General features: G+C 39.5%; 1 protein-coding gene, 1 long non-coding RNA gene and 1 other non-coding gene across 3 annotated transcripts in view; all 3 read right to left on the reverse strand.

The window, feature by feature from the left end:
* Window positions 1-26,117, reverse strand: part of LOC100709290 (type-2 ice-structuring protein) — a 169,799-nt gene that overhangs the window by 30,788 nt on the left and 112,894 nt on the right. The window lies entirely within an intron of this gene.
* Window positions 12,659-13,684, reverse strand: LOC102077326 (ladderlectin). The gene is made up of 4 exons (XR_267644.4): window positions 13,674-13,684; window positions 13,452-13,580; window positions 13,139-13,247; window positions 12,659-12,979 (listed from the first exon to the last, which is right to left on the reverse strand). It is a non-coding gene; the product is annotated as a ladderlectin (long non-coding RNA).
* On the reverse strand, window positions 13,699-15,782 carry LOC100709558 (uncharacterized). The gene is made up of 3 exons (XR_002059464.2): window positions 14,294-15,782; window positions 14,147-14,214; window positions 13,699-13,783 (listed from the first exon to the last, which is right to left on the reverse strand). It is a non-coding gene; the product is annotated as an uncharacterized LOC100709558 (transcript).

Raw genomic sequence — 26,117 nt, forward strand, 5'->3', positions numbered from 1 at the left:
TAGAAGCCGCAATCAGTTTTTGCTAGTGACTTTTATATAACCTTTATTTATGCAGTTAAAAAAAATCTCATTAACATTAAAAATGTCTTTTGTAAGAGTAAGTTGGCCAAGAGGACAGCAGAAATGGCCGCAAATATTACAATAGTTCAGTAAAAATATTTTAAGTGGGGATACATTATAACCAATCCGGTCCTGTAAGTACAATAACACAGAGTTGTAAAGATACTTGAAAAACAGATAATTTTTTAATTCTATATATAACCCCTTTGTAAACCCTGTTCACCGAAGTCTATTTACCAACATACGTAAAGATATTACACATAAATAATACACAAAAACATTGGAAATCAGTTTTTGGCACAACACCGGCTTTCCACTGCGCGGCGAAGCTCCTCCGGGGGGTGTTCTAATCACAGCCCGAGGAGAATCTCCACATTGTAGACAATGTCGTCCCGGAGCTCCTCGGACAGGTTGACTGCTGCTGGGTCCATGGTGGCTGCTTCGTTCTGTCACGTCCGGTGTGGCAGACGTGTGGAGTAGTAGGGAGGACCCAAGATGCGGCAGCTCTGGTGCAGGTGAGTTTATTTAACAGAAGAAAATACAAACAGCGGTGGCGAGGGTGAACTAGAAACTAAGAAAACCTAAACAGGACAAACTAACAAAACAAACCCGAAACGTAGATGCAGGGAGGACGGATGGAGAGACGCAGGGAAGCCGAGGTAAACAACACAGACGAAGCAGCAACTACAAAGAAGACGCGACTTAAATACACACAGAGAAACACAGGGAGATTACACACAGGTGGTGGACACAGCTGGGAGTAATTAACAAGACGAGACAAGAGGTAAAACCGAACACATTCACATGAGACGCAGACCTTCACAATAAAACAGGAAACAAGAGATCACTACACGAGGATGCAGACAGGACACTGAAAGACAGAATAAAACACATGGAACCTGAACTAAACATGAGGGCGAGATAACAAAACCTAAACCAGAAGTAATAATCATCATCCTAATCATTAACAGCACTACAAGAGAATACTAGAACAAACCACAACATAATAAACTCAAAATACTGAGTCCAACGGACCCAGAACCATGACAGACACAAGACAGACGGCAATTATCAGCGCCGGAGAAGCGCCCGATAAGACATCGCGAACGATTCCTGGACATCCGGTGAAACTGTTGGGAAGACAACGTTGGAGAAACGTGAACATTTTATTTGTACTGTATTTTCTGCAGATTCTGACAGAAATCTGCAACTATCCTTTGAAGCACCGCTCCACAAAAACAGCAATAGGGATCATTATTAGGTTATCTACATTATTATGTAAATAACAAAATAACTTAAAGCAAAAATTGGGAAACATAAAGTCCGAAGTCTTTATATTAAGGGCCATCAGTCAAACAATATTGTTTGCTTTGGGTCTAAACAGAGCGCGTTGTGTGTGACATCTTCTTTTGCGCATGCGGGCCGCTTTGAGCGTTCACACTAGAGCGCGTTTGCTGTCGCATTTTATGTGTAGTGTGAACAAGCAGACAAAAAAATCGGATTTGATCAAAAATCGGAATTGAGCATTAAGACCTGCAGTGTGAACGTAGCCTATGAGAGGTGCAGAATCTGCAAGTGCTTGATGTGATGCCTCGAAGATAAATGGACAAAGGTTATTGGGTTAAAAGGTTAAAAGTCTTACATTGTGAACTTAATGTCCAGACTGAATTTTTTGTTTTTGTAAAGTATAATCATTAGATATGATAATAATAGATTTTTGACATTTCTTCAGCATCTATGTCCTCTGACCCCTTAAAGAAAATTGACATAAACCAACATACTCAGGATTTTTTGAGGTTTTCTTACCTTGAGCCCACTTCCGGTAGGTGTACACAGCCAGTATAAGTATACAAGTGTAGAGGATGAACAGCAGGATCGTGTTCACCAGTTTGGACAGAGCGATCAGAGGAGGAGGATCAGGGGTGGTCACAGGGATATTAATCTCTGTTAGGAGAAAAAGTTTTATCAGCAGTTCTTCTGTTTAGAGCAAGTGTTACATAAAAAATGTTAATTTAAAATCAATATTTCATGTTGATACATATGCAGTGTTTACTGTGCGTTTCACAAAAACATTTCAAGGAACCACATCAGGACATGAAAAAACAGAGCTTCTGTGAAATGAGTCAAAGTTTTCAGCATAAAGATATGAGATGTGTGAAAAACCCCACAGATGGAACCCTACAGTATCACTTCCTGTGGAAGAACCACTGAATATACAGGAAGCAGCTCATATATGAGAAGAAAAAAAAAAACCTGAAACACTTCATGTGGGTGACTTACTTCCAGTGAAATTTAATTTCATTTGCTAAAGTAGTTTGATTTTTTTTTTTTTTTAAATTGTCTTGATGAAGAACTTTAACCACACAGTCATTTCATTTCTGGATAAGGAAAGCAAATTACTGCAAAATATTTTTAACCAAGTCTAAAATTCTAGCATATTTCTCTTTTGACTTTTTTGTTTTTTAGTAGGGATGTCTGCCGGCAGTGTGTTCCCATCATGGGACATCGCTTAAAGCATTTATTTGCCTAATACCAGCTTCATTTCCATCATAGGTGTGTAGTGAAGGAAAGCCTTGGTTATGTTTGAGGACTCTAAGACTATAGAGAAAGTTTGTGATAGGGTGCAAGAAAGTTACTGTTGTACTGTGTGGGGAAGTCAGGAGTGGCAGAGAAGTACATGAGGGTGTTGTGGGACATGTATCAGGACGCAGTGATGTGCTGTCAGCTCCTTGAACTTTTGTGTTGTGGATTTTTGTGCTGCCGACATTCGGGGTGACCCCCCGAACTGCTAAATTATGGACTCTGGTGTTTTTGACCCCTGGGTCAGCCTCCTGGACTTCTGTTTGATGGACTTTGTGCCTTGGTCTCCAGAGTTATGTTTTTGGCCTTTTGTACTCCTGTCTGGAGGTCCAGATTTTGTTTTTTGTCGTTGTTCTCAGACAAGTTTCGTGTATCTTCCGTGTTCTCCCTGCTGCCATCCTGCATGTGCCTTCGCTCCCCTTCCTTCATGTTCTGGTTTGGTGTTTTGTAGTTTAGTTCCTCCCAGTTTAGATTTTCTTTAGTTCCGTTTTGCCATTCTCTCCTTGTGTTTTATTTTACAATAAACCTCCTTCGAATCTCAGCGAGGGCCTGCTCTTGGGTCCTCATTTATTCCTCCACACTGCTAAATGTTGAATTTTAGTAAAAACAATGCACTGCAGTTTGATACTGTCGTTACAGACAAAGTGGATGTTTAAAGCCTTTGGACATGCATTTGAAATGCTGTAAGTCTCCATATCAGCTGGAAATATTCAATCAATAAAATGACTTTTGAGAGCAGCTAAAAACTATTAAACAACAGCAACGTTGAGCCTGTTCCAAATTTTAAATGTACATGTGCTGAAGGTGTGGGTCTTGTTGAATTGTTAAACATATTTTTCTTTAATCTGCAGAGGCACAAAAAAAAAAAAACCCGTTTAATTTTCTTCTGCTTGTGTATCGGCCTCGGGTAGCTCTACTTATCATTGCTGAGTCAGTTGTCTGTTTGAGCTACTTCTTTGAAGGAACAGTCGATTATTGGCAAGGGTGACTTTATGTGTTTGGTTACTTAAGTGGAAGTACTGTGGAAAGTTTTACCTTACATATATACAGTGGCTTGCAAAAGTATTCGGCCCCCTTGAACTTTTCCACATTTTGTCACATTACAGCCACAAACATGAATCAATTTTATTGGAATTCCAGGTGAAAGACCAATACAAAGTGGTGTACACGTGAGAAGTGGAACGAAAATCATACATGATTCCAAACATTTTTTACAAATAAATAACTGAAAAGTGGGGTGTGCGTAATTATTCAGCCCCCTGAGTCAATACTTTGTAGACCCACCTTTTGCTGCAATTACAGCTGCCAGTCTTTTAGGGTATGTCTCTACCAGCTCTGCACATCTAGAGACTGAAATCCTTGCCCATTCTTCTTTGCAAAACAGCTCCAGCTCAGTCAGATTAGATGGACAGCGTTTGTGAACAGCAATTTTCAGATCTTGCCACTTATTTCAGAGTCTAAAAAGAAATAACAAGGAGTATTTAAAAACAGGAAATACAGTAAAATATAAGCATTATATGAACAAGAGTAAGAAAAAAAGAGGTACCTGAGGAGGACATGATCGCTGCTAGTGTACTCAAGCACTTTTAGCTCTGAGTGATAAACTGGAGCTTATATATATATATTTTTTAAAGTGTATTACAGGTGTTAGACTACCTATTTTCTGGATGGCTTTGAAAAGCTTTTTGAGAGAAAATGGTTAAAAAAAAGGAAAGCAAGAGTAACACTTACCGATTGATATGCACACAGGTAAAAGTGCCGCCAATTGTCGAAGTGGTCTGGAGACCGGGGTATAATTGTGGATTCGGTCTGAGTGGAGGTAGCTGTTGAAGTGGTCTGGAGACCGGGGTATTATTGTGGATTCGGTCTGAGTGGAGGTAGCTGTTGAAGTGGTCTGGAGACCGGGGTATTATTGTGGATTCGGTCTGAGTGGAGGTAGCTGTTGAAGTGGTCTGGAGACCGGGGTATTATTGTGGATTCGGTCTGAGTGGAGGTAGTTGTCCACGCGTCCGAAGTCAGACGGCTTGTGAGAGAGGACGCCAGTCTTAACCTGAGCGGGGGGATCGTGAAAATCCAAGCTGAGCGCGATTGGGTGAGCGGGGTGCGAATGGAGCCGCCCCTTTGTTATGTGATTGGCAGCGGGGCACCTGGGAGGCGGAGTGGATCTCCGGCGCAAATTTCAAAGGAAGACCCAGAATCATTAAGCAGTAGATGGTGGAGCGAACAAGAAGGAAAAAGATGCTGCTCTGGCAGCGGTTGCGGGATGGAGTGATAGCGAAAGGAGAACTTAGACTCTGAGCGGAATTTGGTTTCAGGATTTTCCCTCTGTTATCGAATATAAGGTTTTGGGGATAGGAGGTTGCCTATAGGTTATTTCTAGGGGTTTTTTGTTTTGCGTATTTTGGAGAGAAACCGCGGAGGTTTTTTTGTTTTGTTTTGTTTTTCAGGAGGATTGGCCGGTTATGTGCCTAGGGTTTAGGCGCTGAATTTGAGAAAAAATGACTAAGGATTTGGTTTCAGGATTTCCCCTGTTATCGAATATAAGGCTTGGGGATAGGAGGGTGCCTAGAGGTTATTTCTAGGGGTTTTGGAGAAAAACGCGGAGGGTTTTTGAGGAGTTTCTCCCTGCTTATTTGCCTAAGGATCGGTTGGGAGCCGCGGAGATCGCGAGTGTTTTTTTGTGACTCTGAGTTTGATTTTAAATTTCTTTGTTCGGATTAAACAAATGCATATAAATTGAAATAAAGTTTTCCCCCAAGGGATGCACCCTGTATGTCTGGCCATACTGAACGTTACAAAAGTTTAACTAAGCACATTTATACTGGTTTAACACATTTTAAATACACAAACACGGAGCCCCACAGAAGCACGGTCCCAGACACAGGCACGCGCACAATTGCGCACAGACACACAGGCGCAGGGGGTGCGCGCCCTGCGCAGTCATGCGCTGTCATGCGCTGACCCACCACCAGATGGCGTTTCTTTAGGAAAAAAAGGAAAAAGTTTTTATTGGATTAAAAAAATAAAAGAATGCTATTTGATATAAAAACTTTTCTAAAATAAGCAATTAGTTCTTATTTTGGGGGAAGAAAAGCAATGACCTATGAACTAGCATATTTTGGATGAATATCATAATTTTATGAAAATCATAATTTTTATGAATATCATATTTTTATGAATATCATATTTTTATGAATATCATAATTTAATTACTTCCTGAGCTCATGAATAATTCATTAGAACCTAACACTCAAAAAGCTCATGAATATTTTGACAGAAGGGGTATAATATCCCTCTCTTTAGAAGTCCAGCCGTGATACTTCCCTCTCATTAGATAATATTTTCTACAGTGAAGTTAAACTGTGCCAAGTAGGCGGGCACTTGAAAGCAAAAGTTCATCTCAGCATCTCCTTTTTCTTTTGTTTTCTTTCTCTTTCTGTTCACAAGTCACGAGCCACAGTTTAGTCTTTTGGTTTTTGATAAGAAGACATGTTATTCTTGTTCTTTTGAATGGATCTAACGGTTTTTGTTTTGCTGTCAGTCTGCAGTCACCAGTTTGTCACGGAAACTACACGTGAGTAAACATATTTTCATCTTTTTATAAAACCCCACCAAAGCACTTCATACACGTACATTTTAGAAATACATGCCTCATCCAAACACAAACACAAACTTTCTCCGTGCTTAAGTTCTTTCTGTCTAGCGACTTTGTGTTAGAATCTTGCCCAGGAATATTTGGCATACAGGTGCAGGAAGGAATCGAAGCTCTAACCTTCTAATCAGTACATGACCGGCCCTACCTTTTGAGCTACAGCCTTCCCAATTTAAACAACGCGATTAACATTTCCTTGCTTCTTAGTGTTTATTCATAACACTTAGCATGCATTTTTTTCTGATTCAGAGTTCATACATAAACATTAAATTTAATCACACATACATATAGCAAGAGCGAGCGAGAGAGAGAGAGAGAGAGAGAGAGAGAGAGAGAGGAAGCAGTCATAGCAATTACCACAGAAGCAAACATCTAAAAAATTTGCCAGTTTCTGAAACATGTTAATGATTTTATTAACAATCTATAGTGTAAGTGTATCCCTTTGTGAAGTCCGTATCTCGGTGTTATATTTTCGGTTTTATGTTGATAGTCTGTGTCCCGTGTTGTCTGGTTTTGCTTCCCTTGTCTCGTTAGCTCTGTGTCATGGTCTTCCTCATTCTGTGCTGTGTTCTGTTTGTTTGCCAGCTTGTTTAGGTATTTTGTATTTTCACTTTAGTATTTTTGCTGTGTCAGCAATAAAACAGTTTTGACTGCACTTTTGCTGGCCGTGAGTCTGCACTTTTGCTGGCCGTGAGTCTGCACTTTTGGGTCCACCATTCCTGCCTGCACACAGTAAATTTGACTCCTCACCCATCTTGTTCTTAAGTTTGATGTAGATTGTTGGCCAAAAATGTGTCCAATCCTAATGTAACATTTGCTTTTTTTATTTTTCAACAGAACCTCAGATTATTTGCTCTTCTGAGCCAGTACAAGCAGTATAGAGTGAACATGTCCTCCTGCAGTGCTACCTTACGCCCCCACTGAACGCAGCATCTGAGACAGTAAAGTGGACTCGTGGGAATGATGTTGTAATCCTTTGTCAAAATGGAAAATACAATCCTGGAGCACAGAGAGAGCATTTTGAACCACGGACTGCTCTCTCCCTGGAGGCGTTAACCAAAGGAAATCTGTCACTGATGCTGTCCTCACTAAAACTCACTGACACCGGGAGATACAAATGCTCCTTGATTACTGAAAATCTGGAGAAAAGTTGCTATGTTAACCTCACTGTTGGTTAGTATGTGGTGCAAATACTGAAATAATCCAAACTTTGAACTTCGACTATGGAGGAAACTGATATAAACTGTCTGAGTATTTTCTTTCAGTTCATTTTGATGTGATCTGCCTATTGAAAGGTTTTTTTGTGTTTTTTTAATTTGTGGTTATCAGTCCCATACATGTCACCTCTTCTACCTTATAGCAGAGTCAGTGCAGCCTGAAGGTTGCTATCATCACTATAATTCTGTAATAAACAGAGAGCAAATGAGATTTGGCAGACATGTAGCTGCCATGAGAAGAAGAGCATGTAAAATCTCCTGGCAGTATCTTTGTAGCAAGCTATCTAAATTACTTCTTAAGACTGCTTTACGACATAAAGTTGATATTTTTGTGCCACCAAAAATGTAATGAGAACAGAAATGCACATTTTTTTGGTGAAAATTAAGTTCAAAAGGCAGGTTTCAAGTTATCTGTCACCTTGAAAGTCTCAGTGATTTGCTTACTATCCAATCTGAATCAGTCTAAATGTTTTAAACACCCTGTATTTATTGACCTACTTGCTTTAGACATATTATTGAGCTGCTGTTTTTTATGTGCTATTCTTTAGCGTAATTTTCTTTATCTAGAATTAGCTGCTGCTCATTTAATTATTCACAGCCATTGTTAAATTAAATCTTGATGAGTCCGATTTTTAAATGTTATTTTTCAGTCTGTGCTTTGAGTGAAAGCACATAAATTTCTGTTCCCTCCATCAAATATGCTGTAGGTTTATTTATTATATTGTTTTGGCTTGTACATTTTATATCTGCACGTTTTATTCCACTTCTACCATCATTTGATTGAATGTTTGTTTTGCAGGGGAGTCTGATGTGATTGGCTCAGATGAACCAGTCAAAGCAAATGTGGGTGAGGACGTCATTCTGCCGTGTCACCTGGAGCCCCCATTTAATGTGTCGACTCTCACAGTGGAGTGGAAACGCAATAAAACTTATGTGCATGTTTATCGAAGTATGAAACATGATCCAAATCAGCAGAACACTCACTTTATAAACAGAACATATCTCTTCTGTGACGAAATCGGGAAAGGCAACATTTCCTTATTGCTGAGAAATGTGAGCAAAGAAGATGAAGGACTCTATATATGTCATGTTCCCAAACTGCATAGTCAAGTCAGAAAGGGGAAAATTATACTAAAAGTTGGTAAGCACAGCTGATGTAATGCATATTCAAAATATTTAAAAAAAAAATATATTTCTCTGCATTTTAACAAAATTAAAATACTTTTCAACAGATGGAGCAAAACATGATACAAAACAGTTTAATGGATCAAGTAAGTAAATATTTGTTGCTTAATGAGATATCACCAGCACAGTTAGCTTCTTTGTTCCCTGTGATGTCTGTTCAGATTAGAGATGGCACGATACCACTTTTTTTATGTCCGATACCGATACCATAAATTTGGATATCTGCCGATACCGATATGAATCCGATATAGTGTGTTTTTTAATCAATAAAACTGTTTCTTTAATATATTGCTGCATTTTGTATAAGTTCATACTCAGGTTTAAATAAACAACAACACTAAAGCTATTCTGTTATACCTGTATGTAAAAAATACACTGCACCCAAAATATTTCATAGTTCAGCAACACTGATCAATCTAATAAACTTAAACCTGCTCCATCCTCCCTATTCTGGTATTTTAAAGAGTAAGCAACCTAACTAATAGGGTTGCAAACTCCCAGCAAAAAAAAAAAAAAAAAATAGGGAACCACCCTCCACCTCATGATGCTTAATCGATGTAATCAACTTTAATTTGATGTAGTGTGAAAAAAAATGCACAGAAATAAATTATTTTTCAAGAACAATTAAATAGATTCAACATCTTTCTTCTACAGAATTGCAGAATTCACAGATGGTACCCAAAGGAAAAAGTACTATAGCTTACTAGGGTATATTAGACTTAACAGTTACTATATACAGTAATAGACTTCTATACATTTTACATAAGATTAAAACTTTGGGTGTAAGATTCAGATAATTATTTATTAAAAGCTCGACATTTTAAATGAGAATAAGAAAGAAAAGTATGTGGCAGTCGCTCCATATATCGGTTGTTAAGCTTAACGTGGGAATGCTTTACAAACATTCAGAGATGAACTTACACACTTGCTTTACTTCTCTCTGGGATAACTTCCTTAGAGATGAAATGCTGGTTTGGTAGCGAGGCTACAAATACACACAGCCGCTCTATCATGTGACGCATACCGCTCCGACGTGCTACGGTTATGAGCCGAGTTACGCCATGTCGCAAGCTTTGTGAGGTGCTTTTTTGATATTTAATGGATCGATTACATTTTTTATTTCTCTCCGACATCCGATCCAGTAATTTTCGTCAGTATCGGACCGATACGTAATATCGGATCGGTCCATCTCTAGTTCAGATACAATGTAAATAAAACAAATGACACAGTTGTTTGTGTTTATGTTATTGTTACTCTGTTCATGTTGGGTCTGCGCTTCCACAGGCCCCGCTGGTTTAGAAACTTATTCTCGTTAATGAAGGAAACAAGACAATCATCGATCGATCGATTTTACTTGCTAGCAAAGGTGCCCCAAAGAACCATTTCTTGATGGTTCTTTGGGGCACCTTTAAAGGTTCTTCAATGAACCACTGAAAGAAATGGTTCTTCAAAAAACCATTGTTTGAAAGGTTCTTTGTGGCACCAAAAAAGGTTCTTCTATGGCATCAGTCTAAAGAACCACTTTTGGTTCCAGTTGGCACCTTTATTTTTCTGAGTGTAAAATTGTCAACAGAAAGCCTGTTTAAACAATTTCAGGTAGATTATCCATGTTACCTTTAGAGACATCCAAGCAAATGATTCCCACAGAGAGAAAAGACTCCATGAAATCCTCATTATGTATATATAACAGAGGAGAGCAGGTCCACAGTATCAAAGAGAAAGATTCAGAGACTCCAGTCTTCTTCGTGTGCTTCTTTCTGCACTCAAAGTTCCCGGTTATTCAGTTGACATATCGGTTACACATCAAAGCAGAACTGCCGACTGTGTGAACAGCTGAGTGAAGCCTGTCCTCTTCTTCTATGAAGCCACTTTCAGGGTTTTTGTGCCTCTTTATTTATTCCTAGTGGTATAACAATAAGGTAATAAGTATTAAAAAATAAAGTAATACATATAAATAATGTATTTATGATGATTCAGTTTATTTGACTATCCACTCTCTGCAGGCAGAAAGTTTATTAAATTTTTAAACTTTAGAGATACAATAATTTTGCTGTTGTAAAATCAGCATTTTGTGATATTTGAAATATAAACAACTGATGGTGTTGAATGCACTGGAAAAAGTTAAAAAAACAATCAAAAAAATGACCCTCACAGTGCTCGCCGTCTGGTCCAGATGGGTGTAGATACGATTGAGCAGGTAGATGATGGCATCCTCAGCTCTGAGGCCGGGCTGGTAAGTGAACTGAAGAGGATCCTGATGTGGCTTGACAATATGTTGTAGCTGGTCAAGGAGGAGTCTTTCCAGGGTCTTCATGATGTGGGGAGTCAGTGCCACAGACCTGTAATCCTGGGGCCACTGGGACGTGGTATCTTTGGTACAGGAACGAGGCATGAAGTCTTCCACAGCACGTGGACCATCTGCAGACTCAGACTGCACAGTTTATGAAAGACTCCACAAAGCTGGCGGGCACAGGCCTTAAGGACACAGGGACTCACCCCGTCTGGTTCGTCAGACTTGCCTGAGTGGCGTCTTCTCATTTGTCTTTGAATCTGGTGATGGGTGGGGGAGGGGTGTCAGAGACTTTACAGGACGCAATGGTGCAATGTGGAGATGGAGGGAGTGGTGTGGCTGTGAATTCTAGCCTGACTACATGTAAGTCAGTAAGGGGGTTAGCATTTACTGCACTGTCAAATCTGCTGAAAAACACATTCAACTCTTTAGCTCTGTCCTCACCGCCTCCAGCTTCTCTGCTGTTGAATGGCCTGAATTCAGTCAGTCACTCCTTGACTGTGGGTAGCAGTCATGTCCCTATATTACGAGATCGGAAAAATGAGGAAACAACCGTTTGGAATTAATCTACACAGGCACGTTCGTTTTACTTAAATTGCTTTGGAAAACGCTATCTAACGTCATTAAAGTGCTGCTTAGCATTAGGGATAAGGTTAGCGTTAGGGCTGGAATACATGGCTGGAACGTCTATTACAGCAGGAGTGTCATTCTGCTGGATTTCATCCATAACCCGGCGCGTAGCATAAGAACGCAGAATGTCATCTTTCGCGTTCCTCACGAATGCCTCGGGACTTGATAAATCGACACTATATTACGCCTCGGAAGTGAGAACGGGCTGAGTATGGGGTCTGCAGTTTAGTAGAGTGGACCCAGGATTTTTTTTCCTGCTTTTTAATATACTCTAGTTGCTTCTGTTGTTGTCCTGCTTAGGCTTGTTTAATTGTATTTTAGCCTGATTAAATGTTTTAACTTGTTACCATGGAAGTGTTTTGTGTATTTAACTGAGTTGCCCTCTCTGAGCACTCCTCCCAACAGTGCCCCCCGCGTTGGGGTATAGGTGTTGGTCTACTTTCTTTCGGTTTTCTGGTGTCGACCCCACTCAGGTCCCCCCAGGTACACTTGATCTCTCCTCTCTTTACCTCTCTAAATACTGTTATTTACACTCCAAAGTTTGTCTAAAGTTGTTTGCCTAATATCGTCCCTTATTATCCTGACTATGATGGATATTGGGTTTCAATTTGCGATTTCTCTACTCTCAGAGATGAGCACACACACAGTAAGCTACAGATACACTTCTTTGTATTGTAATGCTCTTTATTGAACTGTGTATACAAATTTCTTTTCGTTTTTTAGCTATATAGAAAGACTCACAAATAGACAGGACTGCTGTAGTAGAAATATTGTTGACAGGAAATCGCATAAAATAGATGAAATTGTCATCACATCACTTAATCTTGCAGCACATATATAAACCTACAGGCTGCAGGATAAATGGGTAATGCAAACTTGTATAACAAATCTTAACAGTTTTCCCCAGGTTGGCTGAGTGTGTAATGAGTTTTTAAAAAGTCGGTATTTGAACTAATGCATGTATAAAAGAGTAGACAAATATTAATATATGTACCTGGTAAATATGTATATACACCTCAAATCAAAAGACGTAACACAGAGATATGCTTGTTTGATGCTTTAATGTTAAAGAAAGAAGAGAACAGTTTTCTCTGCAGAAGAAAAATGTAAAATCAATCCTTTGGTAACAAGTCTGCTCCCACTAAAGTCACAAGGCCTTAATGACAGCCCAACTTGTGTTGATTGTTCATTTTGTTTGGGTGCTATAGAGAGGAAAAATATAATGCTGCAAAATTAAATAAAGTAAGAGCTAGCGAAGCACAAACACCATCGTACATCAGTTTCAGTCCAAGAAACATTAGACTTTCTTGGCGCAGACAGATGGCAGATGTTCATTACACTGCACATCATCCCAGCCCTTGGAACCTGAAAGGTTCACAAGGAGAAATCAGTAAAATGTTAAACAAGTCAAAAACCTAAACTCTAGTTAACCAGCCTTTATTGCTTGTATCTTAGATCACTTAAACCTTTCAAACACATTAAGCAGCATTAAGCAATCATGTTAATTATTGTGTTCTAAATTACCTCCATAATTCATCTGAATACAATGCTGACCGCGATCATTATTGGGCTCTCCTGGGCACCAGGATGAATAGTGAAAACTGGTGCCATCACTCCACAACCAAATAAAGTCCTAGAAGACAGAAACTAAACACATTAGTTCAGGGCGGTCAATACGTTAAGCATAGCCACAGTCCTAGCAGATCATCTGACTTTAAGGACACAACCTTCTATGTAACAAACTGGAAATTCTCACATTGGGCATGCTATTTAAGCTCCTTTAGCCTACTAGTAGTTTAGACACCTAACAAATACTGTGTAATAATAAACAAAATACCTGGGGTGCATCGGTCCCTCCAATCCAAGTTTTAGGATTGCCATGAGGGGCAGTCAGACTCTGAATCGCTTTGTACTCATTGACACCGTGCACTGATGCAAGGTTTGCCCCCATGGACAAGCAATTTCTCTTCAGTGGAGAGTGACAGACAGCAGAAGTTTTCAAAGTAATTAGCAACAGTTAAAAGGATGTGGTTTAATCAGAAAAGAAAAAGAAACTCACCTCAGCTCTAGCCTAACTCATGGCGGTTGGAACAAAGAGAAAGCAGCGACCACTGTTGCGAGTCCAACCAAAAGGACAACCAGTGGACCTCTTGACCAGGTGACTCTTGGCTGGGTGCAAATGAAAAGTTGTATATGTGTCTCTGGTTGACACCTTTTGTATTTTATAATCATGATATAAACAATCACTGATAAGTCATGCAAGTAGACAGTGAAACATTTGTTAAGTGATTCACAGCGTTCAGGTGCAGGTATGTGTAAAAATGTGTAGGTCAGTTAACAAAGTGCAGGGAATTCATATTTCTTAGACATGTATTTGTGCATACATGGAATTCTAGTTCCATATTTGCAACTGTAAGCTTTTCAGCAATTAATACATTAATCAAATTATAACAGTAGGTATGTATATATATATATATATATATATATATATATATATATATATATATATATATATATATATGTTATACTCACAAGTAGCAGTGGTCAGAACCATCAATCCACAAAGAAGTGCAGACACAACCAGCAGCTTCATGGTGTCTCTGTGTAAAACAAAACTTCCTAAGTACTGTCAATTCTTTAAAGAAAGGACAGAAGATAATTAAAAAGTCTGTACCAAACCTTTTTATAGAAGGTCTTTCTCTCTTTTCAGTGTCAGCCAGTAGCTTCAGTCTTCCAGTGTGCAGGTTATGAACAGCTCTGACACCAGTGTTTATATACTCATGTACACTCCACATGGTTGCAAAATCAGCAAAAAGCACAACTTCTTCTGTGGATTCCTGGACGTGCGTGGGCGTATCACGTGATATCCTGAGGTCAAGAGGCTAGGATGCCCACAATGAGTTCACCCGAAACCGTGGCTGATTGTGACCCACACCCGTTTTTACATCTCAGCTCGTGTGATTAGGTAGAGGATCAATAGGGGGTCCGTGTCCCCCTTGGGGGACACTCCCATAGGGCTTAAATCTGGGACTGTCCACCATTTGACCTGAGAACTGAAGAAGCTTCTCGGATGAGAGGTGAAACGTCCAGACGCTTTTCTTTCTAAGCTCCCTAGGCTATGACCAATTATATTGCAAATAGTTAATAGAAGCATCAGACAACAATTCACCAATTCTTTCCTCCCATGATATTTACAGAAGAGGTTTACTAGCGTTGCTAAAGACTCAGGTCATTTTAGCAGCTTTGTCTTTTAGCTGCTACACTAGTTAGTGTTCGTTACACAATTGAATTTAGGCAGATTTATCTATTCAAGTGTTACCTGAACTGGGATAGACTTGTTTTATTTGCTTCATGAGATTTAGAGAAACAGTTGTTAATAATTTGGAGTTATAAGATAACAGAATTCTGATTAAAACCTATTAGCTTCACCCAAATATTTTAATAGAAATGTATACATTTAAATTGTGTTTTAAGGAAGAGGACCTGACCCATTTCCCAGAGAGGACTTCACAGGTCAAGAGGCCTATTGAAAAAGAGTTTTTAAATTGGAATTAGAAAATGGTCTTTCGAAGAAATTTGAAAATGGTTTTTGAAATGTGGAATTCGAAAATGAATTCATTATTTAAGCACAGAATTATTTATTTTGATGCAGGTGGCTCTTGTGGTCCTCCATAAAAAGAACCATAGATGCCACGGTTCTGGGTCCTTGTGACCCAGCATTTCTGAGTCTTTTGTATTTTATATTATGGCTTATGTTCTGAATCCTTTGTTGTGCTGTTTTGATCATTATAATTATTATTACCCTAGGTTCGGTTATGGGTATTATGGTTTTAGTTCTTAGGTTTTGTTATATGGCTTCCTGTGTTCCATATTGTGCTTTCTTTGTGCCTTTCTGTCCTGTGTTTCAGGACTCTATGTTCTGTCTCCCCAGTCTCTGTTAAGTTTTCATGTCTAGAGTTCAGTTGGTGTGTTTCCTGTTTTATTTTGAAGGTCTGTGTTTCTTGTCAGTGGGCCTGTCTCAACTAGTGATGGGATATCCGGCTCTTTTTAGAGATCCGGCTCTTTCGGCTCAGCTCACTAAAAAGAGCTGGCTCTTTCGGCTCAGAACCGGCTCTTCGGGTTGTTTTGTTGCTTTAATTAATTTATTGTTAACAATAATATAATATTATGCACAAAAGGAATCACTAATATAAAAAAAGTGGTTTATTTATATATGTTATATATAAATATATGCGGTGGCCCCTAGAGACAAAGCACGTACAAACTCTAAAGCATGCACAAACTCCAAAAAGCACGTACAAACTCCAAAACACATTTCTAGCGTTAACTGAACTTCCAAAACAGAGCTACCTAGATCACTTAAATTACACAATTGAAAGCATATGTGTATTGTTTGTGTATTTATAGACAAGCACTTTGGAGTTCAAATAATTTAAAAAAAGAAAGTTCTTTTACCTGTTACTACCACACACCAAATCCAATCGTTGATACTTCCTGGCTTGTGTAGCCACTAGGTAACAAAAGCTCAACAGTGCGCCTAGCATTCTGGAGCACTTCTGTTGTGTTTTGTATGTGCTTCAGAGTTTGTACATGCGTCTGGGTTTTTACGTGTTTTGGAGTTTGTACGTGCTTCTGAGTTTGTACGTGCTTCTGAGTTTTTACGTGTTTTGGAGTTTGTACGTGCTTTGTCTCTAGGGGCCATCATAAATATACTTTATTTATTCACTCCACAAAAAATTTAATAAATAAATCATATAATACAAAAACTAACTATTTACATTTTAATCTTTTAACTATTTAAATTTTCAGCTTTTTCCTTTTAAACAAATTTAAAGTGAAACAACACAAAACACTGCAAACCACAACACAATTAAATATAAATTAAAATATGAAAACAAAAAGAAGATGCATATTCTCTGTCATATGGGCCTGCATGAATAAACTTTCTGAATCCTTTATCATCCGCAACTGAAAATAGTTGTGGATGATTACTATACCTTTCTAATGTGACGTTGTTGTCCCTGGCTCTCTTTCTCTCCCTCCCGCTGTGTTCCTGTGCTAATGTGAGTGTAACTACCGCCCCTCCCCCCTCTGCCCAGCGCAAAGCACAAGGCCCGCGTGCCGAGTGAAGCGGAAAAAAGGGCGAGAGAGAGGGTGAGAGAAAGGAAAAAAACACCCCCCCCCCCCCAAAAAAAAAACCACGGCTCGCGTCGTGCACTTCAAAGATCCAGCTCCATGAGCCGTTTCGTTCGCGAACGACACATCACTAGTCTCAACTACGTCCACACGTACACGGGTATTTTTGAAAACTGAGATTTTCCGTTTTTGTTTTTAAAAAAAATCCCGTCCACACGTAAACACAAAAATGGATGGGAAAGAGTAAACAAAGATGGTGCATAGAAGCAGAAAGGAGTCCTGTGTCGAGGGACAGTAACTGTGTGTGTATATGTAAGCATTTAAACACTTCAGAAAGTAAAATTAACAGTAACAGTATTTTGTGTAAGTCCGCCATTGTAGAAATTAATTTCACCGAAACAATAACGTGGCGCACAGTGTGACGTCAAAAAATGCGCACACCTTTGACGCTGCATTTTCTCCGTTTTCCTCGTCCACACGTAAATGCAAAAATGGAGTTTTCGAAAATATCCACCCTGGCAGGCGTTTTTAAAAATCTCCGTTTTCAGTGACAGAAAACGCAGTTTACGTGTGGACGAAAGGTGCACACGCATAGAAAAATCTGCGTTTTAAAAAATACCCAGGTACATGTGGATGTAGCCTCAATATGCATACTTGTTTGTACTTGCGTTCTCGTGTACTCGTGATACGTTAGCAGTCGGAGACCAAGTACTATTCCGATTCATAGTATGCATCAAGCCGAGAACGCGAAAAAATCCCAGATGTGTTCTCGCGCCGCCCGTTTTATCGAGCATGCATCGGTGGTGACTTGTGTGGACTTGGTACAGCTAAATATCCCAGAATGCATTTCGTCCAAAACCCAATCCCGGCAATGGCGGAGGAGCGCGGCTAAAAACCTTTAAATATTAATCTTCCTGGGTCACAAAATACACCTTTAAGTTATTTTCAAGCGAGAATGTAGCTGTGTAAACTTCCAATATCTGCTCGGTTTATCAAGACATCACATATTCGCAAACGTGCTCCGACGCTTTTGGAAACGTCTGTTACCCACCCGCTCCATAGCAGACCGGGAGGTCGAGGATCACTAGAGCCTGGCCAGAAAAGCGGACTCCCGTCACATCGTTTTCAACCCCCCCGGTCTTTCGCTACTCAGGTTAAACATGATATAAGTCTCTTAGTTAACGTCGAAATGTTAATGTTTGGTTTATTTCAGTGTTTTATTTGTTCCTGAGTAAATCGGTTTGGCTGAGATGTTTCAATTCAGGAGGAAACATTTTCACCGGGAACAAAAACAGCATGTTAATACGTGGAGATTTTGAAGGCTGCTTCAAAATGATTAGATTATATTTTAAATATTTGTTCAGTTCTCTTCCAAACCCCAGCAGCTGTCTATTGTAATTTTTGAGTATTCACTAAAATAAAAATAAAAGCGTTTTAACATCTCACCTGTACACCTGTACTCACATGTATGGAGGACCACAAGAGCCACGCACATCGAAATAAAGATTTCTGTGCTTAAATAATGAATTGTAGAATAAATTCTGCATTTGTAAATTCATTTTTGAATCCTTTTGCCAATTGCACTTTAATAAACTGCATTTCAAAATCCTTTTTCTGTCATGGTTGGCTGTGTGGCAGGCAGGCAAGCAGGAGTGGTGGACCCAAAATGCAGAACTCAGGCACGGAAGTGAAACTTAACGCGCAGCTTTATTGCTAGGAAAAACCTCGTACTAACTAAACTCACCAAAAGACAAACAAAAGTCTGAACAGAGGAACTGAGGACTGAAACACTGGAAAAGAAATACTAAACTGGAGCAGGTGACTAAACACTAGAAACACGGAAGCAGAACACACAGGTAGTTGAGGGTAACTGACGTTAACGACGTGACACTGACACAAAGACACACTGGGCTTAAATACACTGAGGGAGTCATCAAGGAATTAGAGACAGAAGGGGAACACAGCTGGGAGGAATAAGACCTAACGAGACAGGGAGAGCAAAGCTGGAACACTGACATCAGACAGGAACATGAACCTTCAAAGTAAAACAGGAAACAAAACACACTTTACTAAGACACGGACTAGACAGAGAGAGGCAGACTTGACACTGACCAAAACCTACTAAATAATAATCATAATCAAAACAGTATCACTGATTAATCAGAACATAAATCGTAATCTAGAAAAACACCAAAACAGAAAGCATAGAATTCTAATACTAATCAACAAGTCACAAAGGTAACAAAACGATCATTCAAGAATAAACCAAAACACAATAAACTCCGAATGCTGGGTCGAACCGACCCAGAACCGTGACATTTTCCAATTGTACTTTAATAAACTGCATTTCAAAAACCTTTTTCCAGTTGCACTTTAATAAACTGCATTTCAAAATCCATTTCCCTTTCCTGTTCGCTCAGGGATTAACTTCTGGATTAGCTGTTGGATTAACAACTTCATTTTAAAAATCGTGCTGCTATTCAAATTAGCCACACCGTGAGATGTAAGGAGCTCTCTGATTGACACGGGCTGTCTGCCAGCCTGGATTTTTCTAGCTCATAGCTTCTCACTGCTACGAAGCGTGTGTGCTTGTACAAAGGCCGTTCAGCCTCGGGATTTACACTCGGCTCGACACGGATATGTGAAGAATGAAGGGACCCTGCAGCGAAACGGAGAGCCCAACCTCTGACTGAGTGCCTGTCTACACAGTCTGACCACCTGTTGAAGGTAACGTGCTAACATGGCTAACGCTAGCATCACCGCACGTAGCCCCGTTATTTTAAGGACATCTTAGCTTATGAAAGTTTTACGTCGCAGCTGTACGAGCTCGCTACGTGTTTTGTAAGCTGCTGTGCTCTTCACAAATAAAGCTGGAAGCAGCTCAGACTATTAGAACCAGCACTGAGCCCTGTTACATTTATACTGTGTTAGAGCAATGGCTGCAACCTACAGCCTTTAAACTAGCGTGATGATGGACTCTGCATCCTCTACCTCCTAATCTCTTTCTCCTTTAACCAACAATTAAAATCACTTCAAAAGTACGGACTCGCATACTTGAGAATTGAGAAAGGGCCATTGTGTCTAGTTTTACTTCCCCTGTCTCGTTAAGTCTGATTTCTACCAGCTGTTTCTCCCTCATGTCTCTAATTTCCCTCGTTATCCCTCAGTGTATTTAAGCCTTGTGTTTCTTTGTCAGTGTCGCATTCTCACTCATAGCTGTGTGTTATTCTGTCTTCCATCTTCCATGAGTTTGTTATTATTAGTTTTCCAGTTTAGTTTTGTTCTTTGTTTCACCTCCGTGCCTGCAGTAAAGCAGTTTTTGAGTTCACGTTTGTCTCGCTAAGTTTTGTGTTTGGGTCCTTTTCCTGCCTGCACAGCTGTTTTGTGACAATAGAAGGAAAAAACAAAATACCATGGCCATGAAAACTGATGATTCTTTGCCCATTGGTGTGAATTGGAGTGTGAATGACTGGCTGTGTCCCAATCCAGTGACCGCATGCTTCATAGTAGTTTGCGGACTACGTACAGCGGGTACTACGAAGTATGAGAAGTGCGGAAGTGCCAGGCTTGTGAAATGGGACGGTCTGGCCTTTGTCTTGCTGCTCAGGTTGCCTAGCAACCATGATACTAACCGTGAGAAACATTTTGTTTTTGTTCGTTCGTTTTTGTTATGACATCACTTTGATTAGTTGAGTATCTGAGACTGAGACCACAGGACTGTAAAACATGATTGTTGGGCTTCATTTCTGTACTGAACAGTCATTTCAAGATTAGCTAGTAAATAACAATTAGTTAATGTTGTTCATGAGACTAAAGTCATCTCACTTTGGTAATGTAAATATAATATGGCCAATATTAAAGTTATTATTCGATTATGATTTATTACAGCAGTGAGCTTGAACTCTGTGTCAAATACTGAGCTTCAGTAAAGATTCAAGTTGCAGTTATTTATATTTCCTATCACCTTAAATCTTCACTCACAGACAAATATCTTTGACAGTGTATATACAGATGTATTATATATAAGAGACAAATATTGTTCATTTAATATGTTGGCATTACTAAATTTGGCTCAATGCTTAAATATATGTGTAAAGAAAAAATGTACGAGCTGTGATAACTGTTTCTGATAGAATGAAGATCAGACTGATATATTAAATATTCCTTTATTGGGTGAGAAAATCAGACCATGTCATAACTGCTTTAATCCATACAGAATAGGTATCAGAGCCTTAAACAGGCTGACTTCTGCTAAATGGGTCAAACTGGGCAGAAAGTCTACAAACACATAACATCCTTATAGAATATGATGTAACACTATAGATCAACTTACCTCAGAATATATAAAGCATATAAACAATTACAGCAATATGATGCAACAAACACAGCAGTACTACTAATCCAAAATACTCAAAGCTTCATAGAACTGAAACAAACATTTATTTTTAGCTCCATTCTGCTGCTGATACATACTTTAGGTTTCTGAATATTAAACTTGTTGCTGCCTTTCATAGTGTGTAACTTGAAGGCCCTGAGTACTTTCTCCCACACTGAAAACACTGGAATGATAACATTATTTGAACATTACCTAATAAGACTGATTCAGGACAGACAATTAGTTATGTTAAACTTTTCTACCAGTCCTTCACAAACAGGGAACAGTCTGTCTATTCTCTCCATCTGTCAGCTGCTGCTGGCTCTTCCTCCTCCTCTTCCTCACACACTGCTGAGTTTGTCCTGGTGGATCATCAGGGGTGCAAAGCCTCACAGATGATGTGCAGCAGTGGGTCCCTCAGTCTGTCCTCACTCTGGACACTTGCAGTTGTCACACATGGAAATCAAATGTGCGATAAGCTGCAGGATTCAAACACAAGTGTAGCTTATAAATACATGTTCATACTTTTATTCCACAATCAGAGAGAAAGAAACAGAGAGAGAGTGCAGGACAGACAGACAGGTGACAGTCTCAGGTGTATACACTGCTACAAAACAGCACAAGAGAAGGAGGATTTAGTGTTTGTGTTATTACGAGTGCTAAACAAGAAGAGTTCCAGATGGTCCAGTGGACACATGTGTGACTCCTGTGATTAAAGCATCTTCTTTCAGCTTAACGAGTGAACCGTCAGCTCGTTCAAACACACGTTAAAGTCCGTTTGGCTCGACACCACCGAACAGAGGCAGCAATATAACATAGCTAACATTAACAGTGCAGTGAATCCTGCTTGTGCCGGGATATTCAGGACTGCAAACCGAGCAGCATCACTGACTTTCAGCTTGTTGTGTTTGTGGATATATGACTGACTTTAATTATCCATAAAATCATCACATCTCTATAAGATAAGGTCGACTATTGGACGGTGTATATTTGAAAGTAAAGGCTTTAAAACTAAGTTAACGCTGAAAGTACAAACATCACTAATATCACATAACTTTGCCGACATGTGGCCAACAGTAATGTTTTAATGTTCTTCGTTATTAAACATTCGCACATAAATAAGTGACATCATATTCAGTACTTACTTTTGAAAGTTTACTCTTCGGCCGCTCCGCTAAAGGCATACGTCATTTTTTTACATTGTTTTTTAGTCCAAGACTAAAGTGCTGTTGCAAAACAACATTACATTATTGTTTGATTGTGGTTTCTCTCCGATAATGTAGGATCGTATAATACAAAGAAAGTTGAGATTACTTTTTAGAAGTTGGCTCTTGTCAAGAGATATATTCTTAAACACTTCTTCAGCTGAGAATCAGAGAGGAGAAACACACAGTTTTACTTGCATGCAAGGGCAGCCACAGAGCACTCGCACGAGAGTGAGGGCTCCAGGACTCGCGCTCTGCCACTGCCCTGGTCTTTATTTATATACAACAGTAGGTGCGTTCGTTTATTACATTGGAATGTGGATATGTATAAGTGTGTGTGTGTGTGTGTGTGTGTGTGTGTGTGTGTGCGCCAGGAGAGGCTCCTCTACCTGGTACAAAGTGAAACTGCTTGTTAAGCTCTTATCTATCACTATCTATCACTAGCTCCTTCCCGGCATGATAACGGGTCACAGTGAATTAAAACAACAGTCTGAGTCATAAAGAGGTCATCATGCAGTATTCTATCATATGCAAACTTATATTATTAAAAGATTATACTGACTACTAAGTACAATTTTTCTATTGACAGGCTCCGAACGGGCTCTTAAGGTTGTTTTGTTGCTTTAATTAATTTAGTATTAACAATAATATAAAATTATGCACAAAGGAATTAGTAATGTAAAAAAAAAAAAGTGGTTTTATTTATATATGTTCATATATAAATATATGTGGTGGCCCCTTGAGACAAAGCACGTACAAACTCCAAAAAGCACGTACAAATTCCAAAATCCATTTCTAGCGTTGACTGAACTTCCAAAACAGAGCTACCTAGATCACTTAAATTACACAATTGAAAGCATATGTGTATTGTTTGTGTATTTATATTGTGTAAATCTTGAAGTGGATTCTGAATTTTATGGGGGAGCCAGTGCAACTCGATCAGGAGGGGTTTAACGCGGGAGTATTTAGAAGACTTGGTCAGAAGCTTTGCAGCAGCAATCTGAACAATTTGCAAATGATCCACAGAGGCTTTACTTAAACAAGTGAACAAAGAATTACAATAATCCAAACGAGATGAGACAAATGCATGGATGACCATTTCTAGTTCTGAGTGTGAAACAATGGGACTCAGCTTAGCAATATTTTTTTAAATGATAAAAACAGGAGCGAACCAATAAATTAGCGTGAGTGTCCAAAGTCAGAGCTGAGTCAAAAGTTACACCAAGGTTCCTGATAGAAGTTTTGACAAATGTAGCGTGAGGGCCTAAGTTTTCCATAACCAAAGGTACCCATTTTTTGAGACCACAAACAAGGACTTCAGTTTTCTCCTCATTTAGCTGAAGAAAGTCATCAGCCATCCATCCCCTAATGGGATCTAAGCACCTACGCAAAAGCAGTAGTTTGGAAACACCTAAGACCTACCATAGAAGCAAGTCCGCCAGAGCTTATCTTTATATGTTTACATGCTGTAGTGCCATTTTTGGGAGCATTTCAAGTTGCTATACATCAATACAACCATTATAGCACAAACTTTAGTAATATGTATGCATTAAGTGCATAATAAGTAAACAAATTGTAGTTTATTGCACTTTTTTTGCAAAGAAATTGAAAATTGTTTTTGTTTTGTTTTTTTTACATATATTTCTAGTTAGAGAAATTTAAGAGGTTTATCCCTCAAAACTGCAAATACAAAAAAGTTGCACAAAATAGTTTGCAACAACAGGAAACGCAGCATGTGCTGCTAATGCCAACTCCTAACTAAAAGCCAAGGATCCAGAATTTGTTGTGCTGGCTGCTGAGCTCTGTGGGTTTTTGCAGCAGCTCTACCTCTGCTAGATGCACCTGCTCCTTGTCGTTTCTATCTCTGACTTTATGTCCTCTACAAGAGTTTCTGGGGGTTTTTTTTTTTATCTTCAAATGTTATATAAAAACATGAATTGCTAATTCACAGCTTTGTAACTATCCCCACTGGTGAAGACTGTGTCATTTCCACAACACTGGGTGCTACTGTCAAAATGTTGCAGCAGAAATTGAGCCTCATCAGACCAAGCAATAGTTTTCTAATCTTCTACTGTCCAGTTTCCATGAGCCTGCTCAGACTGTAGTCTCACTTTTCTGTCCTTAGCTGACAGGAGCAGCACCCAGTGCGGCCTTCTGCTGCCGTGGCCCATCTTCTTCAAGGTTTGATGTGTTGAGCATTGAGAGATGCTCCTCTGTGTACCTCAGTTATAACGAGAAGTTATTTGAGTTACTGTTTCCTTAAATTCACTGTAAACCCTAAAGATTTTTTGGGAAAATCTCAGTAGACCAGCTGATTCTGAATACTCAGATCAGCTTTCTGGAACCACCAACCACTCTGCCTTCAAAGTCACTTAAATCATCTTTCTCCTCTTTCTAAAGTTCAGTTTGAACTCCAGTAGGTGTTCTTGACTGTACCTAACTGCACTGAGGTGCTGCCTGGTGATTGGCTGGTAAGTATATTGTAGGACCAATAACTCACAACATAAAACACCTTGAAGTGACCGCTGTTGTGATTTAGCTCCATGTAAATAAAAATTATTTGAATTTGCATTAATGAGCAGCTGAACTGGTGTACCAAATGAAGTGGTTGGTGAATATGTGTAACTGCTGTGAATGTGAATGATAATTTCAGAAAGGGTGGTGGTGATGTGTGCAGAAATCCCCCATCATAGGCGTGAGATCTAATATAACTCCTCTGGCAAATGAGACTAAAGTGGGTGTATCAACTTGATCTTATCTAAGGGGAAAAAACACTCTTGGTATTTACGCCTACTGGTTATTTATAAAATTATTCTGTATTACTTTCTTGGTTTCATTCTGGTTTATTTTATCCCTGTTTTTTTTCCTGCTTCCCTTGTGTTTCTGTGTTTATTTACCTTTCTGTGTTTGTGTCAAGCTCATATGTCTTAATAAAGGTCTCAGTGCCATTTCCTGTTTTATTTTGGTAACCTGTGTCCCGTCTGCATTATGTTCAGTTTTAATTCCCTGGTCTCATTAGCTTGTATTAGTGTCAGCTGTGTGTTCCCACCTGTTCCTGTAATATCCTCTGTGTGTATATATTGTCTGAGTGTCCATCTCTCCCTTGTTGCAATAGCTTTCTAGTTGTGTGTCCTATGGTCCATGTTTCAGAAGCATGGTGGAATAATTCAGTTAGAAATTAGTCAAAATAATTTATGGTTGATTCCATCCTGTCAGGGTGGAATTTTGGGGGGAACCTATTAGGGTGGAAATTCTAAAGACAGAGCAATAATTATTATTGTTATCATTAATTATTAACAAAGAGAGGGAAGATAGTCAGAACTGAGAGGATCGAACTACCAGAAGGCAACATTGCAGACATAAAGGACAGCTACAAGTACCTGGGGATCCCACAGGCAAATGGGAACCATGAAGAGGCCGCTAGGAAAGCTGCAACCACCAAGTACTTGCAGAGGGTCAGGCAAGTCCTGAGGAGTCAGCTGAACGGTAATAACAGGATCTGGGCTATCAACACCTACGCCCTGACCGTGATCAGGTACCCTGCTGGGGTAATAGGCTGGCCAAAGGAGGAGATAGACGCCACTGACATAAAAACAAGAAAGCTCCTTACCATGCATGGAGGGTTTCACCCTGTTCAGCACCCTGAGGCTGTACGCTAGACAGAAGAAAGGAGGCCGGGGACTGGTGAGTGTCAGCACCACAGTCCAGGATGAGACATGGAACATCCACGAATACATCAAGAAGATGGCCCCAACTGACAGCGTGCTCAGTGAATACCTCAGGCAGC

The sequence above is a fragment of the Oreochromis niloticus genome, linkage group LG3, assembly GCF_001858045.2.
Source record: "Oreochromis niloticus isolate F11D_XX linkage group LG3, O_niloticus_UMD_NMBU, whole genome shotgun sequence".
In the NCBI taxonomy this organism is placed as follows: Eukaryota; Metazoa; Chordata; class Actinopteri; order Cichliformes; family Cichlidae; genus Oreochromis; species Oreochromis niloticus.